We start from the raw sequence: 19649 nt of genomic DNA on the forward strand, positions 1-19649 counted from the left end.
CAGGCAGGCAACATGACATTCATAAAGGTAATAATTACACTTTTTTTTTTGTGTAAAAACACATTTACATTTAAATTACCTACATTACAGTGTTATAGCCTATGTTGAGGCCTCACCTGTAACTCCACCTGACCTCTCCCTGAACTAGGTCTACAAGGCAAGATTGCTACAGCAACGTAATGATATAACACATGATGCCAGCCTGACATTCCTGCGTGTAGTTTGCAGGGGGCAGGAACCACATACATTACACACACAGTATAGCCTCGGAATTCCGCCATTTCATGGATTTTTGTTTTTGTTTTTACTGTTTAAAAATTCATATTACTTTTTTTATCTCCAGAAGATGGATGAATATTGAATTGATTTTTTCTTCTTATTTAAACTGATATATGTCCTGTCATGTTTGAGTCCTGACTGAAAGGCTAAATTTGAATAAATGACTCGTGATTTCAATAAAACGCCATTGTTACACTTTTATGGATTATTTTTTTCATACATATATTGTGTGTGTGCGCGTGCGTGCATGTGTCGGAATTCCGAGGCTACTATGTGTGTATGTGTCGGAATTCCGAGTTCTGACAAAATTCCGGCTTTTACCCGGACCCTACTCCTCCCTCCCCGACAAAATTGGCATCATTGGCCCCCACAGGAGTGTACATGCATTCAGCGTTCAGCAAAGGCAGAGTAACGTTGTTAGAGAATTTCAATGCCATGATCTACATTGTTGGACTTTTAAATGCTTTTCATCATTATGTATTCCTTTATTCTATCCTAACTGTTGTCTAACTTAGTGATTTACAACTGACAGGAAGTCTATCCCTTTATGTTAAAGTGTATCTCCCATATTAAAGCACATATATCCAGTGTTGTATCATATATCATTTAGAACATCATAAATAATAACACTGCTTAATTTGAGCAAATTTTCTCTCTCATTTTTTAAGTTACAAGAGTGTGCTGACATTTCAAGCTGCACTATGGATTGTAGCATTTCATGTTTTGTACTGCAGCAAACGTAAAGCAGAAAGTGCTCACCGGCCTGATTTTATCATGAATTTACAACATTAAACGATGAGTCAATGCAATTTTTTGTAGTCAACATTTTTAATGATGTTACTTATTGTTTTTGCATTATTGTTTATGTTACACACATTACGGTTAGCGGGAATCTTGAGACGTTCTATAATTTTAATTCTTTTTTTTTGCCCCCCCAGGCAATAATCTCAAACTCAGCAAAACATTTAGTATAGCACTATATCAAGTTTACGCTTACATCTCTAGCAAAAAGACGATATGTCGTGTTGACTTCAAAAAAGTGTTGGATGAATCTTATAAGATGGGAGCAGGTCGCTGATGAAGAAAAAAATACAGGCTGTGATCAGTGGCAGGGGCCATCACATTGTAAATGCTGTATCTTTGCTATTTTTCAATGGATTAGCATCAAATTCACTGAAAGTGATTTTTAACTGGTTTACCCTTTCATACTGGGTTTCTTCCACCGGCGCCATTTTGCACGCCGTAATAGAAAAACCGCTATAACTTTCATATATAACGTTCAAACAGTCTCATATTTGATACACATACTGTAAGTTACCAACCCCGGCCACTCCTTCGGACCCTACGACGCCGCTCGCGGCTTTAATTTAATTTGTATTTTCTATTATTTGTAGATTGACTAAAGTACATATCAAAATTTCTCTGATAGTCTAAACTAAAGGTGTCAGCAGCCCTTGGGACTAGTCTCATATACAGTGGAATGGAAATGGTTCAAGAATAAATTACTTTATAAAGCCACTTTGTTGTACATAAATGTTTCAATCTGTCACAATAATGTAATTTAAATGAAAATACACTATATTTTTAATCTATTGAAGCACTACTTATAAGCACCATCACCTACTTCCTCTTATAATCCTTTCCCAGAAAAGTATCCAGCAAACGTAATAAGCCTTTAAAGTGTCTTTGACACAAATAATTGGTGCTTACACCAAACAGGACGACCGTGGATCAGTGGTAAAGTGGGGTGTCCAGCAACCGAAAGATTGGGGGTTCGAATCCTGCTCTATCCAAGTCATTGTCCTTATGTCCTTGGGGAAGGCATTTTACCCATGTATGTATGGGTATGAATTGTGCATGAATGTTGGTCAGAGGGGCCGTAGGCGCAAAATGGCAGCCACGCATCTGTGGCTACATTGTAGCTTACTACAACTGGTGTGAATGAATAATGGTTTCTCTATGCGCTTTGAGTTTCCTTGAAAAAAGTGCTGTATAAAGCTAAACCATTATTATTATTATTATGAACACTAGTACAGTGCCAATCGGAAGTATGAATTCATATGGGAGCTTAAGTAAAGTTGTCAATTATGGCCAAATGAGTATGTGTTTGAAGGTTGGATGTACAAAAAGGTGTACATACTCTGTGCTCTGTGTTATAAAGGGATATATGTGCGGGTGCAAAGTCAAATAGTGTGTGCGATTTCCCTGGTTCAATTCTATGAGTCATGCACATGATACATTGATAAAGTTTACACCAATGCTGCGGTTTAGGTAGAATCTAATAACAGACACATACATTTGTACAAATAAAACTATTTATTTAGCATTTAACATTTCTTAGTGTAGGGGTGCTATTCATCCAAGGCTAGTAATTAATATACAAGCAAATAGGGATGTAACGATTCACTCAACTCCCGATACGATTCTATTCACGATACTGGGTTCACAATACGATTTTCTCACGATTTATTTTACAAAATGGGAATGTTGACAAATGACTGAAAAATATTCCTTTAATTTTTTGGGGAAAATGCTGTACTATTTTCCTTTTATTTTTCATTGTCAAAAGAATCCCTTGATAAACTATTCAAAATGATGCAATTTAACTAAAAATAAATCTTGAATGAAATAAATAAAGGAATAATACAAATGAAATAGCCTATTAATTTAAATTCTGTTTCTATAATAAACAATTCAAAACTGCGCAATAGTTCTTTTTCTTTTTAAAAGTGCAACTGAAAATGTATTTTGTGCCTTAACAATTGGACTTTAAAAAAAAAAAACAGTCATTTTACTGTATTTACGGCAGATATTTGTTTAGACCAGCAGAGGGCGCTGGTAACCCAGTGGTCGGTTGGCATGCAGTTATTCCACCAGTGAAGAAGAGAAGCTATGCTAGCAGAGTTAATAGAAAAACGTGACTTTTACAGATATTCACGTAATATTTCAGATATTCTTTCGGTGCTAAAGGAGTAAAGAATCATTTATGAGCATGTTTAACAGTAAATGGCGGCCAGAAAGAAAATAGTAGCAGATTCCGCCCGTCACGTCCGCTTCTGGAAGGATTAATATATAGCGCCCTCTGCTGGTTAAAAAAAGTACTGCGATTCAATTTTCAGAGCATCGATGTGAACCGTGGTACCTATGAATCGATTTTTAACTGCCTTACGATTAATCGTTACATCCCTACAAGCAAATGTAACTTTCCGAGCAGTATATCAGTGTGAGTGCATCTGCTCAGACAGCCCTCCTCCCCCTCCGATCTACCCCTCCATCCGGCGTAACCGGCCTTGATTCCGTGGTGAAAATAAATGTTTTGAAATGTAATCACCATATAAGGAACAGTCAAAAAGTATGTTTCCTCAAAAGAGAAGTCCACAAGAGCTCAAAACTTTTGACAAATCCTTAAACTATCTTCCTCTCTCTCACTTGTGTGTCTGTGCTCCGTATCTGCTTGGCTGTATGCGTGCACGTCTGGTGCTACTCCAGGTCTTCAGCAATTGGCTCTGGCCGCACACGTGTCTCAAGCTTGCCACTGTGATTGGCTCTGACACGCACCGGAGCGGAGCTGTGCAGTGAAATAGATATAGATGATGCGCTTGCGCACCCTCACACTGAGGTCAAAAGCTGAAGAGGTTTCATTTCTGGGTCTGCAGAATGGGCTAAATAAAATAAAAATAAACATTTCGGAATACCAAATAAGTCCAAAATAATGGATGCACACACAGCGCGAGCAAGCTTGTAAAAAAAAGTTTTAAGCTTGTAAAAAAGTTTTAGGTCGAACAGACACTGCATCAGGGAGATATTTGGTCCACACAGAGACAGACAGACAGACAGACAGACGATCCTTGATTTATTAGATAGATGACATTGTCCAGATGTGGTTGTCATGAATGTAGAGTGCAAATATGACATTTTGACATGTTTAAAAGAAAGGCAAGAAAGGTACAGTTCGCAGTTATTTTCAATTAAATTCTGAGATGAAGCGGAGAAACAATCGCAAAAATGATGTAAAAAAGGAACCCGTCTTTAGTTTTTTTTTCCGGTATTCTCTGTGATATCGGATCACTCCGCAAGACATTAAAAGTCAGCCGGGTTCCGAACTTTTTCGTGAAAACCCCAAAATAAACATTTGCCATATTTTTGCAACAGCTTTCAGTCTGTGAAAACACCAGAAATGTATTGTGAAGTCACTTTAGCAGTGTTTTTGAGAGCATCATCATGCTCAAGAAATCACAGTAAGAATCCGTAATAATTGTAGATTTCCTGATGCCTTTAAAGTCATGCTACACCCACCGGCAATGCTTCTTTTCCCATTTTTGTCGGGGTCTTGTTTCCGGAAATGCAACGTACAAATTAGAAGAAGAAGAAGGTACACTGAAGCGTTGCCATTAAAAAGGGTTGAAGAAGAAAAACACGGAAGTGGAGAGACGCACAAATCTCAGCAAAAAGAGCTTTAAAAAAGAAAAGACAGCGATGTGATGGACCCAGGAGCTGGCTGGACAGACGTGGGCAGTACAGTCTGTAAATTTTACAGCGGTCCTATGGTGTTCGCGCATGCGCAGTGTGAGCATTTATAGTAAGCCGGTCTGTGGCACTGCTTCAACTGTGAGATACCCTCACGAGGAGCTTACGAGGAGCGACTGGATTTTAAACATGTTCGATTTCCTTACGACCTACAATTGCTGATCGGGAGCTGGTTGTGAGGTGTTCATCACTTCTTGTGACTCCATGTGTACTCCACGATACACGACACACAAATTAGTTGAGACTCGCACGATCCCACAAAATACACGCACGAGTCAAAAATTGGCTCAAAATAAGCCAAAAATCGCACAGTGTATGCCTGCCTTAAGGGGAAAGCAAATGGTTCTGATTTCAGTTGAGAGGAATGTTAATCCCTAAATACAGGGATTTGCAACGGTTATGCTTAGCAGAGTTAAAAAAGAAGACAGTGTATAATAGTGAGGTAAATGGATTCACGTTTTCCGATCAACATCACACAAAATAATCAGATGAACATGTGACTGATTGGAAATACTCACTTTCCTTTTCTTTCTATCCAAGTCCCTCCAGTGGCAGCTATTAAAACCTCTGCTGCAAGCTCTGCAACAGTTTGGAATCATAATGTCTTCACGGCTTTCACTCACAATTAGCACACTGGATACATGATGACTGAAGTTGTGGTATGAAGAACCATGTTGATGTTTCTTCTATGCTATGGAGCAATTGTTGGAGAAAGAAAGCAAATAAGGGATTGGTGGGTGGGACTTTCTCTCAGTATTAAGGCAATTTCTGCTCAATAAGCCTCTTAATAGAACCAGGGGTTGGGGTGGGGGGTTGGGGTTGTGCCCATTGGGAGCATATACAATGGCTAATAACAATGGGCATTCAAGAATACAGAATGGCCCCTTGGAATAAACAAGTCTTTGCAACACATCTCAGTGACAGGCAGAGCTGTGCACAAGTAATGGGTGGATAAAAAAGCAGAAAGCATACAGTAGCTTGAGACAATGATAAGGATGGGAATTCTGGTAAACTTACAGTCAGAATTTTACCTCAAGTTCAAAGACCTGAATTGAAGAACTGAGAACCGTCACAGACATAATTGCAAATATCTCCACAACACGGCTCCACTATGATTATTGTTTGTGGAATTACTATTCTGGTAAGTAAACATGCATGTTTATCTGTGAACACAGCATTATAAATGCTCATATTTTCACCACATAAGCAAAACAAAAGCACGTGAGGCTTTTACTCCGGAGCAGAGCATCACACACTGGAGAAGTCAAGTCATTTATAGAAGAAAAACCCGCAAAGTCTGTGTTAACATGCACATAGTTCTAATGTCGGCAGTTAGGAAAGCTAAGCTAAAGCTTATCACATGGTACTCGAGGTAATACACCTAGACGCTGGATTCAAAGAAGGAGAAATGAATGATGTGACTACATATTAGTCTTTCTTATTATTGTTTTTATCTTATAGTTACTGGTATTCTAATTGTATTATTGCTATTACCTCATTATTTTATATTGTTTATTTTTATTATTGTATTATAGTTACTGGATTCTAATTATAGTATTTTGTTAGTGCTATTATTATTTTATAATTGTACTACTACTCTATTTGTCACGGTCCAGTGACACAGAATAACTAAACTAACCAACAGAACATGACACTATTATTGTTATTGCTATTTTATATTCTTAATTAATATTTTATCTTATAGTTACTGGTATTATCATGTAATATTATCATTGCTATTACCTTTTTCAATATTTATTATTGTCTTATAGTTACTGGTATTCTTATTGTATTATTATTAATATTGCTATTACCTTATTATTTTATGTTTATTGCTTTTATTATTGTATTACAGTTACTGGATTCTCTTTGTTATTATTAACATTATTATTATTATATAATTGTACTACTACTGTATTAATGTTATTGGCATTATTATAATGACCATTATATTTTTAAACTCCTTTTTAATTATAAACATTTTATATTATAGTTACTGGTATTCTCATTGTATTATTAGCATTGCTATATTATCATAATTAACCAAGGAGCCTGTTTCTTTATCACGAACTGTTTACAACATAACAGCAACTTTGAGGTGCATAGCTAACCCCACTATGCGGCCTTTTGAACCCAATAAATACCTTTGGGATGCTGTAAGATCACAGAACTGTTCCACTGACCCCTGACCCCCTGTGGTGAGATCTCACACAAGGACACTGCCCAGGCCTTCTCTGAGATGTGTCCCCAGTGAAGAAGGGAGAACAAAGAAATTGTATTATGTTTGAAAAGTCACAAATGAAAACATTATTGGAATGGTTTCTGCAGAAATTGAAATTGCAAATATTGTCTGTCCTATTCCACTCTTTTCAGATAATTTTATACCCACAAAATTCTATTTCAAATGTTTCCTGATTTAAAAAGTGCTAAAAATACCAGAAAACATCACAAAAGTTAGTTTAAGGTATCTACTGCAACCATATAGTAAAGAAGAGGCATAACATGATTTTTGACATTTGTTTATGAGTAATTACAAGTAAAATTCATTAACCGGTTCCTAAAGTGATCCTAGGCTATTTTCCAGTCGTTGGTATCAAACTCTTTCGTAATACATGATATTTCAAGATATGATGTTGAAAAGTTTATTTGAATATGCTGAACTCATTATTATGGTTTATGTGTAAATCTTGGAATCATCCCTCCTGTTTGTCTTTGTCTCACATAAACACACACCCCAGACACACCCAAAGGCAGCCAGCTGAGATGCTGGCAACTTTAAACCAATCAACGAAGCTTCCCTCTTGGGAGGCGAGTCTCAAAGATAACCTTTTAAAAGGAAGAAAACCACCCAAAATTTCAGTTTTTGGGACGTTGGCGTTTCATGCTCAACGCGTTTCCCTTCCCCACCTTTTCATTTATTTCATTTTATTTTTAGTTGAAACAGTTCGATTTTTGGAATCAACAGCTGCTTGGTTCGGACGAATCCAGCATCTAGTGACGTGCATAACAGCCGAAAAAGAAGCCCGGCCTGCGACCCATTCGGGTAAGCCACGAGCCATTCTCTAACCCAGCTGCAAAGGCCAGAACCGCCTGGATCGGCTGAAGGGGCTATACTCTGTTGAAACACAACAGAACTCAACGAGGGCACGTCCTACTGCATTTCTTCAAACAGCACCTCCAGGTCCAACCCTGACATCATCTTCAAGGTACCAGAACGAACTTTCATCAGCAAACTTCATCCACAATAGATCACATACATACTTCCATAACTACAAACTTATACACACTCACAACATGTTCGACACACAGTTCATCTCATTCATGTCTGTTCGTCTCCCCTGTCTGTCTTCCCCTTTGTTTTATGAGCTCTGTTTCTTATTATTCAAATATGTATCCTGCATTTTTATTCAATATTTAGTAGACTAGCATTCTCCTAGAATAGTGATTTAACTTTATTACATATAATCCTCACTTTTATTAGCCTAGAAATGCATTTTATCATGATTTAATTATACCATTTCAATTGATATTTTGACTGTGTTAATTATTAAATTTTGAATAAAAGGTTAAAGATAATCTTTGATTCCTCTGATTCATTACAGCTGTGATTATGGTGTAGATGTTGCTGTCGAAATCACTTTTCCCTGGTTTCACATTGATGAGTTTAGTCTAAAAACTGAGACATATTTCTCCTGTTAAAAGGAGTGGCACCCCGCAATATTTGAAGTAATATTAATAATCATAATTAATATTCTTAGTTATATAACCCATTAATAATAACTCATCCTCCTACAGAGTTGGTGTTGCAAAACGTTTATTTTTCGTGGTACTTCTGTGTTTCTCTTAACAACCTGCGACGGATTATGTGCAAGACAGAGATAACGCACAGAGGAGATGGATGGAGAGACACACACACACAATATTTATAATAAAAATATACTAAATTAGTAAAATAAAGCAAAAAATAAATAATATTTATATAAAAAATACACCAAATGACTCCAGAATCACACTACAATGGCAACAAAAAACAATAATTATACAAAAAATGCACACAAAAACAACTGAAAAATTAAAAAAACACAATGATGACATTAAACCAGGGAAATTGCACCTACATTTTGCACCCGCAAATATACCCCTTATGCTCCCAAATGAATGCATACTTCCGAAGGGCACTGTACTAGTCTACCTATAAAAGCAAGGATGGTCTGTGTGTGTGTGTGTGTGTGTGTGCGTGCGGAGCAAATATCTCCCCGACGCGGTGCGAGTTCGACCTGAAACTTAGTCAACGGGTTCCAAATACCCCAAGTGTGTGTATCTGTTATTTTGGAGTAATTAAATAATTTCAAAATGTTCTTTTTAATTTTATTTCATTTCTGGACAGCTCTGAAATGAAACCTATTCATCTTTTGACCTCAGGGTGTGAGGGGGCGCTAGCGCACCATCTGTTGAGAGACGACTTCTGGCATCCATCTTGATCACAGTTGAGACGACTTCCGGTATCCATTTTGAAGGCAAAACAGATGAATCAACTGCTATTCATCTTATCAGCATCCACGTTAATCAATCGGCTGCAATTGTATTGTGTGTTACAGTTTTGTGGGACGTACTATTCTGGTAAGTAAACGTGCATGTTAATCTGTAGTTGGAGTAGCCCTTTATAGCGCACAGGGCGAATCCCCGTAAAAACCCGCAAAGTCCGTTTAAACATGCACATAGTTCTAATGTCGGCAGTTAAGAAAGCTAAGCTAAAACTTATCACATGGTGCTCGAGGTTATACATGGAGTAGTCAAGCCCTTTATCGCGCTCAGGGAGAATCCCCGGAAAAACCCGCAAAGTCCGTTTAAACATGCACATAGTTCTATTGTCGGCAGTTACACGCGCGTAGACGCCGCATCAACTGCTGGAGCCAAAGACGGAGCGATGAATGATGTGACTACATAGTATTTCTTATTATTGTTTTATCTTATAGTTACTGGTATTCATTACATTATTTTTTTATAAGTACATTATCATTATATTACCATATAAATATTTAATTTGGTTTATTATTAATAGTTTTTAGCATATTATATTATTTTGTTATTGCAATTATTACTATTAATACCATTATAACATTACTTTTATTAATATTGTTATTGCTATTCTTATATATATACTGTATATATATTTATTATTCTTTTATCGTATAGTTACTGGTGTTCTCATTGTATTATTAGCATTGCTATATTATCATTATATTACCTTATAATTATTTAATTTTGTTTATTATTAGTTTTTAGCATATTATATTATTTTGTTATTGCAATTATTGCCATTAAGATCATTATAACATTACTTTTATTACTATTACTACTTTCACTGTTAATAGATCTGTATCATTATCTTTATTTTTATTGCTATTATATATTGTTCTTTTTTTATTATTATTTTATCTTATGGTTACTGGTATTCTCATTGTATTATTAGCATTGCTATATTATCATCATATTTATTATCATTGTATTATTAGCATTGCTATATTATCATCAGATTTATTATCATTGTATTATTAGCATTGGTACATTATCATCATATTTATTATCATTGTATTATTAGCATTGCTATATTATCATATAGCAATGCGACCGTGGCTCAGGTGGTAGTGGGTCGTCTTCTGATCGAGAGGTTGGGGGTTCGATCCCAGTACCTGACTATGTGTCGAAGTGTCCTTGGGCAAGACACTGAACCCTAAGTTGCTCCCAGTGGTCGACTAGCGCCTTGCATGGCAGTCCTGTCCCACTGGTGTGTGAATGTGAGAGTGATTGGGTGAATGAGCTGATATGTAAAGCGCTTTGCGACTGCTTCAGTGTGGTGATAAAGCGCTATATAAAATCAAGTCCATTTACCATTTACCATCCTTGATGATAAGGCCTACGTGATTTAATTGAAGTCTAAAGTTTTCATTAGTCATTTCATTTTGCCATTTTTGTCTCCGAAAAGACTGTATTAAAATGCATTTCGTGACGTTAGCTTGGCGCTAGCGTTAGCTCAGCGCTTGTGTCAGCTCACTTGTTAGGGTTCTGCAGGTTCATCATCTTCATTTTCATCTCGCTCCGTCGGGTCCGACGCTGGCTCGAACATGTAAGGCTGGATGGACAAGTCTTCCGTTGTTGAGATTTTGTAAATAACGTGTGAATAAACATTTTCTGCACCGCTAAATAATCGTATCTCTTCTATCGAACTACAAAAATGGGCGAAAAGGGTGGAGTTGAACAGAGTGTCACCTCTGCTACCTGGAGAGGGGGCAGGGTATGAAATGTCTCATTTGCATTTAAAGAGGCCGCACCAAAACGAGTTGTTCTCAGAAGCACATCAGAAAAGGGGTAGAAAAGGGGCCTGTGGAGCTATAATATTGAGGAATTCAGACCCAAGCATTGCAGTTCCGCTTTATATAGACCACAACTGTATGATTTATATGTAAAAAATTAAGGACTTAAATGCACGATATGTCTCTTTTAAAGACGATCAGAGGGGGCATAAATGTGTCCGTCAATAATGAGTGGGTTGTGCCATATGTGGTGGCAAAATTGATTAATTATGTATACGCATATATTTGCTTTTTGATCTCATTCAACTTAATACCCCAATTTGTAACTTTCCACGCCTGTCTGATGTCTTTTCCTCTTCCTGCAAAGTCAGTGGGCCCATACTCCCATAATACAGCTTCTCTAAAGGAATGTCAGTTGGCCTCAGTTTAATCTCGAAGGCCAGAGCACGTCCAAACCCACCCCAGACATCACATACACACACATCATATACACATACACACACACTCACTCACACACCCACACACACACACATCTAACTTTCACCCCGACATCGGAGGTGTCACCTCCGGCAGACTGACCTTCCCCCCCTGGTCTCTTCTTTGCTGTCTGTGGAAGGGGGGGAGGTGGGACAGTGGGGTATAAATGTGTGTGAAAGGAACATTTGGGCCCTTCTTCGCGCCTCTCCTCTGGCCAGAGGAGACCACTTCTTTGTCTATCCCGCTTTGTACCTTTTTATTTAGTTTAGATTAAATCATTTTTTATTACTTCATCATCTCTCCTGTCTGGTCTTCATCATTTATCACCACAGAGTGTGTTTTCAAGTCAAAGACGAGGTAACCGTAAATTTCACCGTAACACAATCCATACCTCCTGCTCCGATACAATGCACACATTAACCTTGAAATTGTATGTGCTGTCTCCAGTGTCAAGTATTTGTACAAATACTTGGAGAAGGGTCCAGATCAATGTCTTGTGAGGTTGGATGTAGCTGACCGTGAACAACTGAGATACAATGAGGTGACGCGCAAAGAGTTAGGTCGGTACATCACTGCATCTGAGGCCTACTGGCGAATCTATGAATTCTCCATCCAACAAAAAAAACTGTGAAATTGTGGAGCACTTCTTCTTCTGTAAATACTATCAATGAAGAGGAAAGAAAGAAGTCCATATTGCTCAGTGTGATCGGAGCACAAATTTATAGATTGATGAGAAACTTTCTAAGTCCCGAAAAACCTGGAGAAATGACTTTTGCACAGTTGGTAACTTTATTAAAGAATCACTTTACCCCCAAACCAAGTGAAATAATCCAAAGATTTTATTTCAATTTTCATATGAGAAGACTTAGTGAATCAGTGGCTGAATATGTGGCTGAGTTGAGGAAACTAGCACAAGATTGCAATTATGAAGAGAAACTTGCACATATGTTGCGAGACAGGCTTGTATGTGGGATAAGTGATGACCGCATACAAAGAAGATTATTGTCAGAGACTAATCTCACATTTGAAAGTGCCCTGTTTATAGCACAAGCAATGGAGACTGCCAATAAAAATGTGCAGGATTTACAAGTTAAGACAGCAGCCATGTCTTGTAATGCAGTGAGGACTGGTAGAGCTGAGAGCATGGGGCAGAAGAGACAGAGCAAGGGAAGAGCAGAAATGGATAAAGGTTGTTATCAATGTAAAGGGAAAACATGCACCTGAAGACTGTCGGTTCAAAAAGGAAAAATGTCATGCACATGGGATGACTGGACATATAGCTTGAGCCTGTCGAAATAAGAAACAGTCAACGGGTGAAAAGAGAACTGAGTAAAAAGTTAATTATTGTTCTCCCAGAGTTGCAGCGGGGAGCAATGAAGAAGAAAAAACATTGTCCCTATACAGCATTCTGGGCGAGGATGAAGAGGAAGGGGTGCCACCCTATAAGGTACGAATGATTCTAAATGGTGAACCAATTACCTTTGAAGTGGATACCAGATGTGAACTCACCCTATTGAATATGAAAACCGTCAAAAAAAAAGGTAAAAAATGCTCCTCCTTTAAAGAAAACCAGACTGAAAATGAGAACATATACAAAACAAAAGATAAAGGTTCTCGGAAAAACATATGTGAAAGTTAATTACAACCAGCAAGAAAGGATATTGCCCATCATAGTAGTGAAAGGAACTGGTCCAAACTTACTGGGAAGATGGTGGCTAAAGCACTTTAAGTGGACTGGGCTGAAATAAGGCATGGGGAACACCAGGCACTGACTTCAACACTGGACCAGGTGCACACTGCACACCAATCACAGCCCTTCACACTGGAAGAGGTGCTACAGAAGCATGAGGAAGTAATTAAAAATGAATTGGGAACTTTAAAAAGGTTTTAAAGCTACTATTCATGTACCTGATGGTGCTATACCACGTTATTATAGACCCAGATCTGTCCCTTATCCCATGAAGCCTAAAATTGATGCTGAAATTGAAAGGCTGTTAAAAGAAAATGTCATTATGCCAGTAAAGTATTCACAATAGACAGCACCTGTGGTTCCTTTGTTAAAGCGGCATGGTACATGTAGACTGTGTGGCGATTACAAAATGACTGTAAACAGAGTCTCCACTCTAGAACAATACCCTATACCAAAAATATAGGATGTATTGGCTGTATTAGCTGAGGGAAAACAGTTCACAAAACTGGATATGAGTCACACATACCAGCAAATACAAAGGGATGATCAGTCTAAGAAGTATTTAACAATCAATACTCACCGAGGAATGTTTACATACAACAGGTTACCATTCGGTGTATCCTCAGCTCCTGCAGTATTCCAGAGAACAATGGAGGGGGTGATCCAAGGAGTACCCCGTGTGGCGGTGTATCTAGATGACATTCTGGTCACCAGGAAAACGAAAAAAATGCGTTGATGTTCCAAATCCTTCATCAGTGACAGAGCTTAAAGCATACCTGGGTTTGTTGAATTATTATAACCATTTCCTTCCAAATCTCTCCACATTTCTAGCCCCGTTACATCAGCTGCTGAGGAAAGGAGTGAGTTGGAGTTGGGGTGCCCATCAAGAGGAATCGTTCCAGAGGTCAAAAGACTTATTGAAGTCGGCTGATGTGTTGGTACATTATTCTGGGGAGAGAGCTTTAAAGTTTGCCTGTGATGCCTCACCACATGGGGTAGGGGCAGTATTGTTTCACATCATGGAAGCTGGAACAGAAAAACCAATTGGTTTTGTATCTCGCACCTTGGCACCAGCAGAGAAGAAATACTCACAGTTAGATAAAGAAGGGTTGGCTGTGATTTTTGGAATAAAGAGGTTCCATAAATACCTCTATGGCCAAAAGTTTACAATTGAAACTGATCACAAGCCTCTTATTTCACTGTTCAATGAAACCAAACCTGTTCCTCAGATGGTGTGTCCACATGTTCAATGTTGGGCTGTGTGGCTCAGAGCGTATGAGTATCACATTGTTTACAAGCCTGGGAGACAGCATATAAATGCAGACGCCCTCAGTAGACTTCCACTGCTCAAAATGGGGCCTGCGGAGGAAGAGGAGGAGATGGTGCTGATGATGGATACAATGGATGCAGCACCTGTGACCACAGAACAAGTAAGACATTGGACTGCTAAAGATGTGGCACTGACATGAGCATGTGCTAAAAGGTTGGCCTTCTACAGTGCAGCCTGTATTTATGCCTTATTTTTCTCGTCGCTCAGAGTTGAGTGTACGAGATGGATATGTTCTGTGGGGGGCTCAAGTCATTGTTCCTAAAAAAGGACGTAAAATGCTACTAAAGTTGCTGCATCAGTCCCACCCAGGGATGTCTAGGATGAAGAGATTGGCTCGTTCGTACATCTGGTGGCCACAGATGGATGAAGATGTTGAGAGGGATGTATACCAGTGTGCTGCATGTCAACAGAATAGCATGTCTCGCTCAACAGCTCCCTTACATCCCTGGGAATGGCCATAAAAACCCTGGACTCGACTCCATGTGGACTATGCAGGTCCATTGTTCAGCAAGATGTTTCTGGTGCTGGTGGATTCGCATTCTAAGTGTCTATCCGGTGAAAACAGCAACCTCTCATGGCACCATTGAAAGGCTGAGACAAAGCTTCAGTGTCCATGGTCTACCACAGATGTTGGTGAGTGACAATGCTACATGCTTCACAAGTGCAGTGTTTGCTAATTTTATGTCTAAAAATGGAATAAAGCATGTAACTTCAGCCCCTTTCCATCCATCATTTAATGGATTGGCAAAAAGAGCAGTCTGGACTTTTAAGGAGGGGATGAAAAGGATGCAAGGAGGAAGTGAGAGTTTGGAAACAAAAGTATGCAGATTCCTGTTCAGCTACAGAATCTCTCCACACTCTACCATGGGTCTGTCTCCTGCAGAAATGCTGATGTCACGGAGACCAAGGTCTGCCTTTGATTTTTTAGTCCCAAACTTACAGGCTAAAGTAGAAAAAAAACAGTGGGAACAGAAAGTTAATCATTACAAGCGCTCCAAATCCAAATGTTTTGCACGAGGAGATCCAGTTTTTACAAGAAACTATGAACACATTCCCAAATGGATTCCTGGAACAATTGAATGCTGCACCAATCTGCTATCGTGTACTGCTCTCATTGTAAATGGACATGTCATTAGGTGACATGTCGATCAAATCAGGAAGGGTGACGGTCCTGATATTCATTCAAGTATACCTCAGGATGTGAGTATCCCACCATTGGAGATGCAAGAACCAGTGCCGTTCCCTGAGGTCCAGGCCTCAGACTCTCCAAGCCTTGTGGAAGAACCTGTGACCCACCTTTGCTGGGAAGTGAGACACCACCGATCTCGCAGGAATCGACACCAACACCCTTGTGGCGCGTTCATACCAAACGCATCGAAATGAGCAGGTTTACATTCACAATACATAGTGGAAGCGTTTCTAGGGAACTTTTCTCCATTCACCCACACTTCTCTATAGTCCTCTAATATCACAGTGCACACACTGAGTCACACCAAAATACATCCGACCGGAAACATCGCCTTCTCAACACAATAATGTTCCCCACCACTTCACAGTCACTGGGTGAATTATGAACGCAACTGATTGCCACAATATCATCCATTGTATGAACACCACTGGCAACGGAGAAGCCCCTCCATCCGACGCATGTGTCGAGCACCTTCGACACTGATGACAAGCGTCTGAATTCAATGAGCACAAGCATCCAACTATGAGCGTAAGGCACGATTTTGACGTCCGAAACGCGTTTGATGTGAAAGTACCATAAAGGCGATCTACTAGAGAGAGGCACCCTCCTGATTATTGTAGGAGTTAATTAATGAATAAAGTGATTAATTAAAATAAAGTGCTATAAACTATTATCTGCTCTGCAGATACTGCTACTGATGATAACATTTGGTTAAAGGCAAAATTGAAACCAAAATCTAACTGATAAAGAGTTGAAGTGAAGTTGATTTAATTTTGGAAACACTGCTTAACTTGTTTTATGTTCTCTTGCAGTGAGTGTTGTCTGCAGACCTGAGAAGGGAGGGATGTAGTAGCCTGGGACTTGATGGGTATCTAGAGGGAGCCCTAGGCTCCATCTTGAGTTAGCCTGACAGGAAGTAATAAAGAGCAAAAACTGCTCATGTCACTCTCTCTGTCTGAGGCAGTGTTACCATGTGCAAGTAAAAGCCATTGCAAGTTATCTGTGTTCTCCTGCGTCTTCCATGGGTTTTTTGGGCTACAATGTTACAATAACGCTGAATGGAAAATATGTCTCTTGGTAGTCTATTATTAATTTTTCATTGGTTTACTTTTGTTCACTGTATGACTACCGCAATTAATCGCGCTATGAAGGAGGAAGGGGGAGTTTCCAGTGGGAAGCCCTCCGATAGTGTTTTGTAAGCTGAATGCTGATTCGCTGGTCCACAAACGCAATTAAACCAGGGTCACATTTCATCTGTGTATTTGGTTTTGTACTTGTAAGAGAAAAGTTCTCACACGCACACAAAGTCAATTTTGCAGACACAAAATGGTTTTTACAGTTGTAAATATTTTTCACACACACACAAAAGGTATTTTGCAGACAAAAAAACGTCTTTAACAAATACAAATAAGTTTTTCACACACTGATTTTTATTGTGCGCATACAAAATCTTTATGACCCTAATTTGATCCCATAGATTAGGTTGGCTCTAGATTATGGGAGTATTGTGTATGGCGATGCGTCAAAAATAGTATAAAGCAGACTCGCAAGCCAATCCCTGCATTATCTATGGAAATGGGAGAAATGGCTCTTTGGATAAGGCGTAAAAAGTTAGGGATACAGTAGTGGACAAGGATTTTTGGGAGTGCTCAAACATTTGCAGCTAGATATTTACAATTTGAGTGCGCCGCGGTGCACTCCGGTTGAACGAATGTGACGTCACGAGACAGAGCAGTTCTCAAGATATTTATATAATCACGCGAGAACGCAGTTAAATGTATGTGTTATAAACGCAACAATAAACAGATAAACAGGCCAGTGTTCCTAACGAAGGAGAACAAGAAGGTTGGACTCTCTGGATTTGTCATAGCCACATTTTTTATCAACAGCCAACAGAAAAGAGATAAAACTGCACCAGTAAAACATGAACTAAATCAAAGTTGCTGCAGTTTACAGTGCATTTACAGTATGAGAGGAATCAAGATAGTGGATGTGAATTTGTTTTTACACATTATGACGTTTTGGTGATGTATTTACTTGAAATATAATCTGAAGTGTTTTATTTTGAAAACAAACGTAATATTTTATTGCGGAGTACGTGCTTAAATTCCTGTTTAGCTTCATTTGCTCTGTGCTGATTGATGCGTCGTGCTCCGGTGTCTGCCAGAAATAGAAGCCCTGCGTATATGTGGCGGAGGGCACCGGACCGCATCTGGGAAGGAGCTGACACGCACCGCAGCGGACCCGGTGGAAATTAACACATAGAATAAATTGGAAACCTATCAGCTCGGGTGACGCGGCGGTGACGTAACGCAGCGGAGCCGCATCCAGTGGAAATTGGGGGTCAGTCGAAGGGCAGGGTTTGGGTTCTACTTCGAACAGCCTGATCTTAAGTTTAGTTTCCGAACGTTGAATTAAACTTCTGTTTTTACTACAGTATTGCTGGCAACCCTTTGTTCCTTGAAGTGGGTGGAGGGGAAAAAGCCTGATAAGGCTGTCTTATGCTCAGACTCTGCAGCAGCACTGGAGGCCCTAAGAGCCGCTAGAAATAAAGCTCGTCCTGATATAGTGATGGAAATCTTAAGTTTTGTGTCCAAAATAGGGTTAGAGTCAGAGGTTACATTCTGCTGAGTTCCAGAGCATTCTGGGATTGAAGGTAACAAGAAGGCGGTCTTGAAAAGGAAACTTTAAAGAATGCAGTAGACATTCACAAGCCCCTGGTGAGGGTGGAGCTTAAGGCCTTTATTAATGAAGGTTTAGTAAAGGAGTGAAAAAGAGAGGAAATGAAGAGACTATTTTACAATCCAGTCCAAAGGAGGAATTGTTTTTCTTTTTTTCTGCACATGCTGTCAAAGGTCAACACTACAAGAAGTGCAATTACTATGAGACAGCAATGCATGTTTTGTTATTGTATTAAAATAAATTGATTTGTTCTATTGCTTAATTGTGACCATCACCAGCCCTCCCTAAGGAAGGGTAAGAAATATTTTATTATAGGGAGGATATAAAAAGGGAGCGCAGTGTTACACCTAAGTGGAGGGGGAGGGGGAAGGGAGCAGGGAGGAGAGACTCAAGATAGAAAATAAAAAGGGTGGGGAAGAATAGATTGTTATACAGTGAGGGTGAGATGTGAAGTTGTAGAATATATTGTGCTTATTATGTTGTGTAATCAAGGCAGTATAGTGACAAGTGTGAAGCTTAGCTATAATGGTGGTGGCTGTGGACAGGGGGAATGAGTGAGTGGTAGTACTTAAAGGTATTTGGGATTAACGTGTCTAAAGTTAAGCCCAGTATGAGTTTTATCCCACATCCCAAGGCGTGCCAGTGCATCGTATACCAGTATATGTGCAAAAACCGTTACCGCAAACCCAGGAACTGCCCCGGGCCCGCAGATGCAGCCAGGCCAGCAGAAAGAGTGGGGGCCAGGGATCCCCAGGCCACCCCCCCACGGCCGAGCAACCCCCCAGATCCCAGGCCGAGAGGCAGCCACCGCCCCCCACACACACATCCGAGGAAGCCCCAAGCAGCCGAGCACCCAGCGCATCCCCCCACTCACCCACACCCAAGCACCCAAACCCCGAGGGGAGGGCCCAGGGAGCCCCCCGCCCGAGACCCCAGCAGAGGAGCCAAGGCTCACGCCCAGCAACCGTGGCTCAGGTGGTAGAGGGTCGTCTTCTGATCGAGAGGTTGGGGGTTCGATCCCAGTACCTGACTATGTGTTGAAGTGTCCTTGGGCAAGACACTGAACCCTAAGTTGCTCCCAGTGGTTGACTAGCGCCTTGCATGGCAGTTCTGTCCCACTGGTGTGTGAATGAGTTGATATGTAAAGCGCTTTGAGACTGC

General features: G+C 39.7%; 1 protein-coding gene across 1 annotated transcript in view; it reads right to left on the bottom strand.

Moving 5' to 3' along the window:
* gdpd2 (glycerophosphodiester phosphodiesterase domain containing 2) overlaps positions 1-19649 on the bottom strand; it is a 50069-nt gene that overhangs the window by 29955 nt on the left and 465 nt on the right. The gene's annotated exons all lie outside the window — the stretch shown is intronic.

This window comes from Gouania willdenowi, chromosome 10, assembly GCF_900634775.1.
Source record: "Gouania willdenowi chromosome 10, fGouWil2.1, whole genome shotgun sequence".
NCBI classification, from domain to species: domain Eukaryota; kingdom Metazoa; phylum Chordata; class Actinopteri; order Blenniiformes; family Gobiesocidae; genus Gouania; species Gouania willdenowi.